The sequence below is a fragment of the Pinus tabuliformis genome, chromosome 1_1, assembly GCF_031772625.1.
Source record: "Pinus tabuliformis cultivar Carrire ecotype Pingquan chromosome 1_1, CPIR1, whole genome shotgun sequence".
NCBI classification, from domain to species: Eukaryota; Viridiplantae; Streptophyta; class Pinopsida; order Pinales; family Pinaceae; genus Pinus; species Pinus tabuliformis.
The window spans coordinates 385,343,891-385,354,057 of NC_142297.1; the positions used below are offsets into that span (position 1 = coordinate 385,343,891).

Below are 10,167 nucleotides of genomic sequence, written 5' to 3' on the forward strand. Positions count from 1 at the left end.
CGTTTTTAATGGGGGATTAGCCAAAAAATATATTCCACCATTCCCAACATAGCTTCATCTACAATATCCTAGCATGAAATAAATAACCAAAATTACTTCTCTAGAAGGCTTTGAGAAGATGGAAACTTCGAAAGGAAAGACAATTTCAAGAGGACTGACTGCTTTTAGGAAGTAATGAGACAATTAGATTTTTAAATATTGTGATGAGGGATTTTCATTGTTTTTAAGTATTTTACAAAGTATTGACATCATGAAACTAAAAATAGAGATGTAGTTAGAGTAAAAATAATCAGAACAAAGATTGTTTTTAAAAATATTTACATTTTTCACTCGAATAGTAACAAAGATTTCAAATTTTTTTTTCTGCCCAAGAAAAATAACTCTGCCCCTTTGCACGTGAAGAAATCCAAGAAGAACTCCTCTGTCACATGCGCAAGTAGAAATAACTTGTTTGCCCAGCTGTGCGAATAAATCTGAGTAGTTACATCAGTAAACAGGGCAAAAAAATATATGAGTGGGGGTCGGGTCCGCATTGGGCCCGCCCTCGTAATCCCCACGTGGTGTACTGACATACAAGGTCTTGTTTTGGGTGGTATAACTTGTTTTGGGGCGGCCCGCTTGGGGCTGGCCACGTGGGCCACCAGTACTGTATCAAATGTAACGGCGTGTAATATGACATGGTGGAGGACATTGGGGCGTGGGCCGGGTCCACCGCCGGTGGCCCGCCCACCCCATTATATGAATTTTTTTTTTAAGTTTGGAAATGGTGAGGCTATATTATTGTCATATACATCTATCACTATTTATCTAAAATCCCATAAACTATTAATAGATATTTTAAAAAATACAAGTTAGTAGTTATAATTTATCAACATATTTTAGAATTTTTAATGGAGTCGCCTAAGGAGGCGAAGGAATTGCCCGGGTGGCCAAAAGTGGCCGGAATCCACCCAAAAAAAATTCAAAAAATCTTGTAGAGGCAATGTTTGAATCTTGTTTTTGATGGTGGATATGGATTCAGCACCATCAAAAACATTTTGAAGTTTAACAATTATAATTTGGATTTACAAAAATCCTTGTTGGATTTTCTCTAAATATAATCGGAATTTGCATAACTTTCCAGGCAACTCCTCCGCCTTGTTAGACTACATGATTTTTAATATTAGAAATTTATATACTTCAATTTGAAAATTTATATAAAATGATAATTATTGCACTTTTATCTTTAACATTGATATTAAAATAAATTATTAATATATAAATTTTAAGCACGAACTCAATGTTAAGCACCTGTAATACTTTATTAGGCCCAAATGCCCCAATACTGTTAACCTTAGAAGCCTTCACAAAACCAGGCCCTTGGTGCACTTGTTGTAAATTGACAGAAAGAGTTAATCTACAAGGATGTTTGTTTCGCATGGTCCATTTATTAGGCATACCTATCATAGAACATTGAATACTTATTTATAGTTTTACATTAGGCTCAACTCCAACAAACAACCTACTTTTACCATGGGCAATTCCTAATTTTATGGGTAAAAATCCCAAAAAAACTATCCTAAATTATTTCATGTTTAGGGGTTGCTCTTTAGTTGACATTAATGTGCCCAATATCCATTTAAGCCCGGTCCTCAAGATAGAAATTGTGGAAATCGTAGCTTCATGTCATTTCTCCAACAAAGATGGCTGGAAATATTATTTTAATTAATGTGAAAGATATGGGAAGAATATAGATGTTGAAGATACATATTTTAAAATGAAGATTGTTGGAAATATTGTTGTTGGGCTTTTGATGCCTAGATTGGATATCTTATATTTGAATTCATTTTTACTCTAAATACCTAGTTTAAATGGGAGCATAGGATATATGGATCAAATGATTATTCTTCGACATTTCCAACGATATATGTTGATATATGTTGCTCGTGCTAATTGCAACCCAATGAGGACATATGAAATAAGATTATGTCCAGTTGACTAAGCCATGTAGTATGAGTTAGCTCACCCAACTTTACAAGTAGGGGTGACTTGAGTATAATTGAAAAACATCTAAGCTCAAAGAGATTCAAAGTGTGCAAAAGAACCTAGGGAATACTATTGACATTTTAAAAGTGGAGCAAAAATTTGGTTTAGGAAGTGAGTGAGTCATTTTTCCATTTTGTGATGTTTTAGACAGTGAAAATTTGAGGAGATAAAAGTAAGATATTCATGTTACATGAGGTAAAACTTTTATCCATTGATTTTCTATACTTTCCAAAGATATACCCTATGGAAGCTTTCCTAACTCATTGGTCCATTATACCTTTTGATATATTCCCTATTTATGCACATGACAAGCTTTATAATATTATTAGAAAAAATTTGTACATGGTGCGAGGTAAAAAAGGGACATTATGTATGGAAAAGTGAGTGTTTACTTTGAGAATGGTCAATCTCTCTTTTATCTCTCTCATCCCAAGCCCAAAATCAATAAGTAATATATTGTACAACATTAATGCTTGGAGATACATTTTTAAGGCGTAGTTAAGATTCTTTAGAAATTTATGGAGAAGGTATCATAATTTTAGTTATAATTAGATCTATGAATTAGGGATTTGTCTCTAGCAACCAGATTAACATACATCTTTGCATTTGCTAAGAGATAAAGTGAACAATCTATATCCTCAATTAGGGTAGCATATTTTGTGATCTTCATGAGTAATTTATTTTAACTTTGTGGTTTTATAGATCTTGGAAAGCTCTTAATCATAAACTTCTTAGACTAAATAGAAAGCAATGATGCAATCATAAAATATTTTCATGTTAGTAGAGACCTATAAGCCAACTAGGATTTCTTAAGATACTCTATAATGTTTTGATAGAATTATCACCATTGGTGTCCATTACAATTTCATTTTTTAAGTAAAATATTCAAGAAACATTACTTCCACTATTAAGGATAATATGATATGCTCAAGATATAAATCCAAGAGGTAGTGTTTATGCACTATATTTATCTACTAAATAAATCCCTAACATGTATATAAGCATGATATTTATGTTTCTCATAGTGTGCTTTTAATTGGGGAGTTAGCAAAAAAATATTTTCCATCATTACCAAGGTAGCTTCATCTACAGTATCATCATCATCATATTCTAGTATGAGAGAAATCACCAAAATTGCTTCTCTAGAAGGATTTGGAAAGGAAAAAACTTGGAAAGGAAAGATAATTTCAAGAAGAGGGACTCCTTTTCGGAGGCAATGAGGCAATAGGTGTTTTACTTGAATTTTTTTATGGTTTTAAATATTGCGATGAAGGATTTGCATTGTCCAAGTGTGCAACATTCTTATATAGTATTGACATCTGATAAATAAATGTAGTAGTTATAGGAAAAGTAATTTAAGAATAATCAATGGACATCATGGCTTGCTGAGAAAGATTATCAATTTTGGCACATAAAGAGACACAATCCTAGGTGGGAATTCAATCACAAGCATCCTAGAATTTTCCAAATGTTACATTGAAAATCTTGTATGGTGTTTCCCTAGTAACGTAGGTTGTGAAAATATATAGCTCATGGTGAATTAGGCTCTCATCTTTAGGGTTGTGAGAAATGGTTTTTAGAAGGAACAACATATTTCTTTGGAAGCCATAGGAAATGTTATTAATCCTACAACTAATTCAAAATGTAAAATGAAAGTAGAAAAACAAGCATATGTGAATATTTTACAACTTTGGGGTAGTGGATAATTCTTGATATTTGAAATGGGGCTCCAAATTTTGGCAAGTTCTATGCTTGTAAATTTTTAATGGAATTCCATGAATAATAACTTTCTAGATGATATTTTCAAACCATGAACTTGAACTTCCATTGGAAATAATTAGTTGGGATTAATACTCCCTTGTCATTTAGATAAATTCCCCTTTTTTATTTATTTTGGTTGAAAATCAAGTCATCACTAATTACTTTTCCAACCATTGTATAAGGATTGCAAGAAACCTCATTGGGATTTATATTAGGGTCCAACCCTAACCCCTTTATTTATGTAATAGGGCCAAGTCACAGTTATAGTTAGTCAAAGAGTCAATAAAGCTCGTATTAATAATTGTAAGTGGTTGACCTGCATTTACGAAAGGGACCACAGTTAGTTGGAAACGGGCCATGGTATTAGATAGATGGTATTGAGAGAACCATGGTAATGACCCATGGTATTGTATTTATGAATCCTATATAAAGGATAGAGACTCCCCATTGAGATATATCGAGTCTTATTTTGTAATTGAGGTCTGCTATGTTGGAGGTTGCCCCCTCAAAGAGGCAAGTGAACACTGCTTTCATCTCTTGATAATAAAACACTTGTTGTTTTTCTCATTTTGTTCTACGTTATAGGTTGTATTTCTTTGCATATTTGGTATTCTGGAATTTCTCGCAGGTCAAGAGCATAACAATTTATGAGTGGTACATGGAGGCTTTTCCAATTGTTTTTAAAACTACCATTCTCCTTCAACATGCCATGTGTGGTTCAACAAGTGCAAGGTTATCTTATGATTGTGACACCTTGTTAATCTTTGAAATATCTTACAACATTTTCTTTGCAAAGTATACATGAATTTGATCATCCATCCCATCACATTTGTCTTTCTATAATCCTTGGATTTACTTCCAACACGTGAATAGATTTTATTGAGACTTGTATATTGAAGATGCCAACTATTGACATGATTTTAATGGTGTCTTGTGCTAATAATTACAAATCATAGATAAGCTTACATAACACAATGCCTTAATTTGTAGATGAGATCATCAAGGCTAGATTTATTCATGAAATTTTAAAAATGACTACAACACTTACAATCTCAAACTCCTTCCTAAAAACCAAAATCGTAGGGGGTCAAAGGAAAGGCTTTATGAAACCTATTTTCAACTTGAAACAAAATATAAGGAGGCAGGCCATAGGTTCTCCACCGCCCCAACTTAAGTTCAAATGAATGGTTTATAAAGTAGTATAAGAGATTCATCACAACTGATTTGAGAGGTAAATCCTCCAATTTTGAACTCAATTATTTTTCCTTAAAGATATCTTCAATAACCACCGAATATATATAATAGTAATCTTATTATGAATCCAACTAATATTATTACATGAAAGCACTTGATACTAGATAAAACTATATACATTTTTAATAATATTAACCACATGTATCAAAAACTATATACATTTTTAATAATATTAACCACAAAAATACATTTCTAGGAGAATAATAAATCGAGTGATTCTATTGAAATAAATTCTAAAAAAGTTATAAATAAAAAAAAATAAAGTAAAAAAATAAAAACATTTATTAACTAGACTACCAAAACCTATCTTACATAAACAAACTTATTATTATCTTACATAAAGAAAACCTCATTATTAATAATAATTAAAAAATATACCACACATATATTTCCTTCGGAGTATAGAGCTACATGTGATACCTAAATTCAATGCAAGATTACCTTATTATTAATAATAATTAAAAAGTATACCACATAGACAAGATTTTCATATAACCACACTAGATTTTCCTTCCGAAGTATAAAGCGACATGTGATACCTAAATTCATATGGTAAAAGTCCACAAAAAAAAAGGTTTGCTTGCAAGATTTTGCTAAAAGGTCAGTGGGTCCCATGATAAAAGTAAAAGTTTTTGAACAGTCACAAATACTAAAGAAATCACATTTATGATTAAACACTTCAATCTCAAAAAGAATAACTCGTTTGCCCAACAGGGCGTCCACAATATGTCATCCTAGTGACGTTGGTCTTTGCATGATTGATGATGTCATTCATGGAAATTTAATACATGAAAACTTCAAAACTTGACCCTAGTTGGGAGTGTAGATGGTTTTCAAATCCGAGGTTGGAGTTTGCATACTTCTATATAAGGCAGGCTATGCAATTGTATTTCTCACCTCTTGCTTATGGAATTTTCCCTACTCTAGTTCCAGGTATGGTTGTATATTTCTAATCTGTTAGATATCATTGATTTGCTCATATTCTATGTCCACGTTAAGCATTGATTCACAGTAACTTATCAATGTCCACGTTATGTATTGTTCAACTGAAGCCGTTTTTTTGCAGAATCTTGTTGCCGTTCCAGTTTCAATAATGTTAGTGCCCAACAACATGACCAATTTTCCACAAGTAGAGCATAACGTCAGCGGCGATAACAACAAGGTCGACAAGAACAACATGCTACAAGCAAGGCGTAACGTCGTTGGCCCCAACACCCAGATTCATGGGAATCCCATCCTCGGCGATAACAGTGGCAACAATAAAGTCGTTGGCAACAATAAAGTTGTCGACAACAATAACAACACCAAGAGCAACAACACCATGAACAACAACAACAAAGGTGGCGGCAACAACAACCCGATAAATTTGTAGAGCAACTTATGACACCAGGTAATGGAAACTTAACTAGACCAACTTATACTAAGTGGCTTTTGTTTTCCTCTCTGAAATTTATGCTTCGCTTTTGCTTCACTACTGCACTATATGCACAAATATGTCATCGTTAATAATTTTGGCATTAAATATGTCATGAATTTCTTTTCCTTAGGGTTAATTACATTGTCATTGCATGGCAGGTATGGGAAAGAATAAATGCAGTCGAAGATTATCTGTTTATCTAAGACTGACTATGTGTTGATATATAGCTAGTTTAGAGCCAAATAGTCTACTTATAAGGCATTCTCATATCAATTCAAGGTTTTGGTTAAGTACATTATTATTGCATGCCAGGTATGGGAAAGAATAAATGGAGTTGAAGATTATCTGTTTATCTAAGACTGACTATGTGTTGATATATAGTTAGTTTAGCGACAAATACTATATGTAGAAATTTTAAATAATATGACACATATTCCCAGAGATTATCCTGATTATACACCATTTCGAAATGCATGCATAATACATAACCTCCTCTACATTGATCATCAATTTTGCGGAATCAAAACACAAGCACATACGCACATTGAGGCATTAATCACACATATCAACACAGTATGTACCCGGGGAAAGCATACAGCTAAAAACCCCAACTATCTGTATATTATATTGATTGAGAACATGTAACAATACATAGTACAATACTCCTCAAAAGTACTCAATACTATCTCCACCTGTTACACACAATACATCGCAGATCTGCTCTCCAAATCTCCCTCGCTACTTGCCTGCCTCCACTGCGCAATCCTGCAACAGAATACCTGCAATCCCTGCTGAGAATGGATGAGAATGAATTCTCCAAACTTGTATTTCCCTTTGTTATACCACGCAATCCTCATTGGCATACTCAATCCACTTGCATGTGCAAATCTCATGAACAACTGATAGTCACAAATCAACCCTTTCACTTACCTCTAACACCTGTCTCCACTGAACTGTCCATGCACTGAGTTAACTGATGTATTCTTCAGTTGCTTTATGAGTTAATAATTATTGAATTAATTAATAAATAATTCACACAACTCATCACTTAGTCTATTTGCCAGTTATACTAAATACAACTAGTTTAACGAAGTCAAATTGAACACAACTCCATTAACTGCTCATCCAACTCCACAGAACTCAATCACCTTAGTTCTAACTGAAGTCCTTCATGCAATAGCTTAGTCAACCCATAGGTAACCACGTGATTCCTTCTGTCAGTTGCATGTGCCACATCTGTAGCTCGAACTGAAGTGCTCCAAGAGAATAAGATAATGTTTATAGTCCAAATATTATTAAGGGCTAATAATATTCGACTGTTCTATATTTAGACTTGACAGTACCTCCGTTGTAGTCTAAAAATAGAAGTCCATCTATTTTTCCCAACATGACCAATCATCCATAAATAGCATCCTGCAACTCATAGACCATGATCCATATGTCTAAAAATAGACATAGTCTAAAAATAGACTTTGCACCAAAAATAGCCTGCGGGCCCACTTAGTGAAGGCGACTCCTTTCCACTAAGCTCCATCATCTTGTTGCATTCTCAACAATCATTTCTTGTTGCACACTTTTCAACACTCCCTCTCAACAAGAAAGGCTTCCTCTCAAACCCGATCCTGTAACTCTGGAATGTTTTGCATGCAACACATTTGCCCAGTCCATTTTCTCCAACAACACTTGGAACAAAAACACTACCAACTGAACACTCTATTGGGCTAGGAACATACTCTAATGTTGAAGCTCTACCTGCTGCTGACAAGTGCTCCCTCTCTGACATCTGCACTACTGCAACATCTCCATGCATCTCTCTCCATTGCACACCTCTCTGTGCCACCTAGCACTGTGCAAAACACTTGTGCCTCTTGCATTGCTGCAGCTTGCTAGCTATGCGTTGTCCTGGGATTCCCTACACTGTCACTCTCTCTGCCGCTCCATCCGCATCTGTCTCTACCTAATCAATCAGTTCCTGCTACTACACATTGGGGCTCGCGTAGCAAGGTCTCATCCAAGAGGTTGGGTACCTCAAGGATCATGCCCCTCCTCCTTAGGACGATCACTCTATATCGCCCCACCTCCTACCTGGAGGTATGGCTGCATGTGATCCCTCAGCCCACCTGGCTCGAAGTTTCCCCCTACTAAAGGTCTCTGCATGAGTAGATGTCTCTACTCGATCTCCTCTTAGCTTCCCTTGTTGTGGCTGCTCCACAACCTCTTGAAGGTGCTGCACCAATTGTGGCTCCTCCACAATCGTCTGAGACTTCTTCTGGCTCTGCATGTTGAGAGGTAATATATGCTCCCTCTCAACCACCAAGTCTCCATCAGTTTCCTCGCTGCTCAAGGCTTTGCATGTATCTTGAACCTCAAGAGCATACAGGTTCTTGACCCGTGAACCAATATGCTTCACCTGTCTAGTGATGATGTGTCTAAGGAAAAACTTTCCCTTACTGAAGACTACATCATAGCCTCTGTCTTCCAGCATCGTGATCGACACCAAATTTCTCTTCAATCCTGGTACATACTTGACGTCAGTCAAAGTAAGGCAAGCTCCATGCTCCCTCTGAAAAATAACCGTGCCTACACCTGAGACACTATACTTCTCATCATTACCCATTGCTATGAGTATCTGGAGATCTTTCTCCTCCAAAGTATTGAACAAAATTTTGTCACCGGTCATGTGGAAAGAAGCTCCACTGTCAAGAAACCAACCACTTCCCACCATGGATGAAACCATGCATGCAAAGAGTGTGAAATCCAACTCAAACTGTGAAGCAAGTGCCTCACCTTCAGATCCTTCCCCAGATCCCTTCTTGGATTTCCTCCGCGGACAATTTGAAGCAAAATGGCCCACCTCATGACAGCGAAAGCATCACACTTTCTCTTTGTCAACCTTCTTCCCATCATTGGAAGAACTGGATTCGGAAAGAGAAACCTTCTCCTTCCCCTTCTTCGCCTTACTCGCTAAGGCACAGTTCTCCTCATCATGCATAGATGAAGAACTGTCTCTGGTGCTCCGTCTAATCTCCTCCTGCATCAAATCCGACCATAGTCATTCCCAATCTGGCAGTTTCTCCCTTCCATTCACTGAGTCTTGGTAGCTATGCCAACTCTTAGGAAGGTCAAGGAGTGCTAGACTCACCATCTCCTCATCCGACAGTCACCCCCACACTTCCCAACTCATGCTGGCAATGGGTGAACTTCGTGACATACTCGAGCATACTGTCTCCATTCTCACACCTAATGTTTTTGAGTTTTGTCCTTGAGCGCCAACTTCCTCTGGTCTCCACCAGCTCAAAACTCAACTGCTTCTGATCTAAAATTTGTGAGAACAAAGTATTTCTCGTACAGAGATCGACTGTATGGGCATTCACCTGATATCTCACCTTCCAAAATAAGGATGAATCCAGAGGCTACCTGGCCTGATTATAGACTCCGCCTGAAGAAATAAAATGTAAACACTTCCTGAATAATAGATCCGATGATCAATACAACTCCGATACCATGTAGAACCTTTTTCCACAAATCAGAGAGCTCTGATACCATGTAGAAATTTTGAATAATATGACACATATTCACAAAGATTATCTTGATTATACACTATTGTAGAATGCATGCATAATACATAACCTCCTCTACGTTGATCATCAAATTTGTGAAATCAAAACACAAGCACATGCGCACATTGAGGCATCAATCGCACATATCAA

At 36.0% G+C, this 10,167-nt stretch overlaps 1 long non-coding RNA gene across 1 annotated transcript; it reads left to right on the forward strand.

Annotated features, from left to right (window-relative positions):
- The first annotated feature begins 6,322 nt into the window (after nucleotides 1-6,322).
- On the forward strand, nucleotides 6,323-6,677 carry LOC149213255 (uncharacterized). The gene is made up of 2 exons (XR_016250316.1): nucleotides 6,323-6,430; nucleotides 6,616-6,677. It is a non-coding gene; the product is annotated as an uncharacterized LOC149213255 (long non-coding RNA).
- The last annotated feature ends 3,490 nt before the right edge of the window (nucleotides 6,678-10,167 follow it).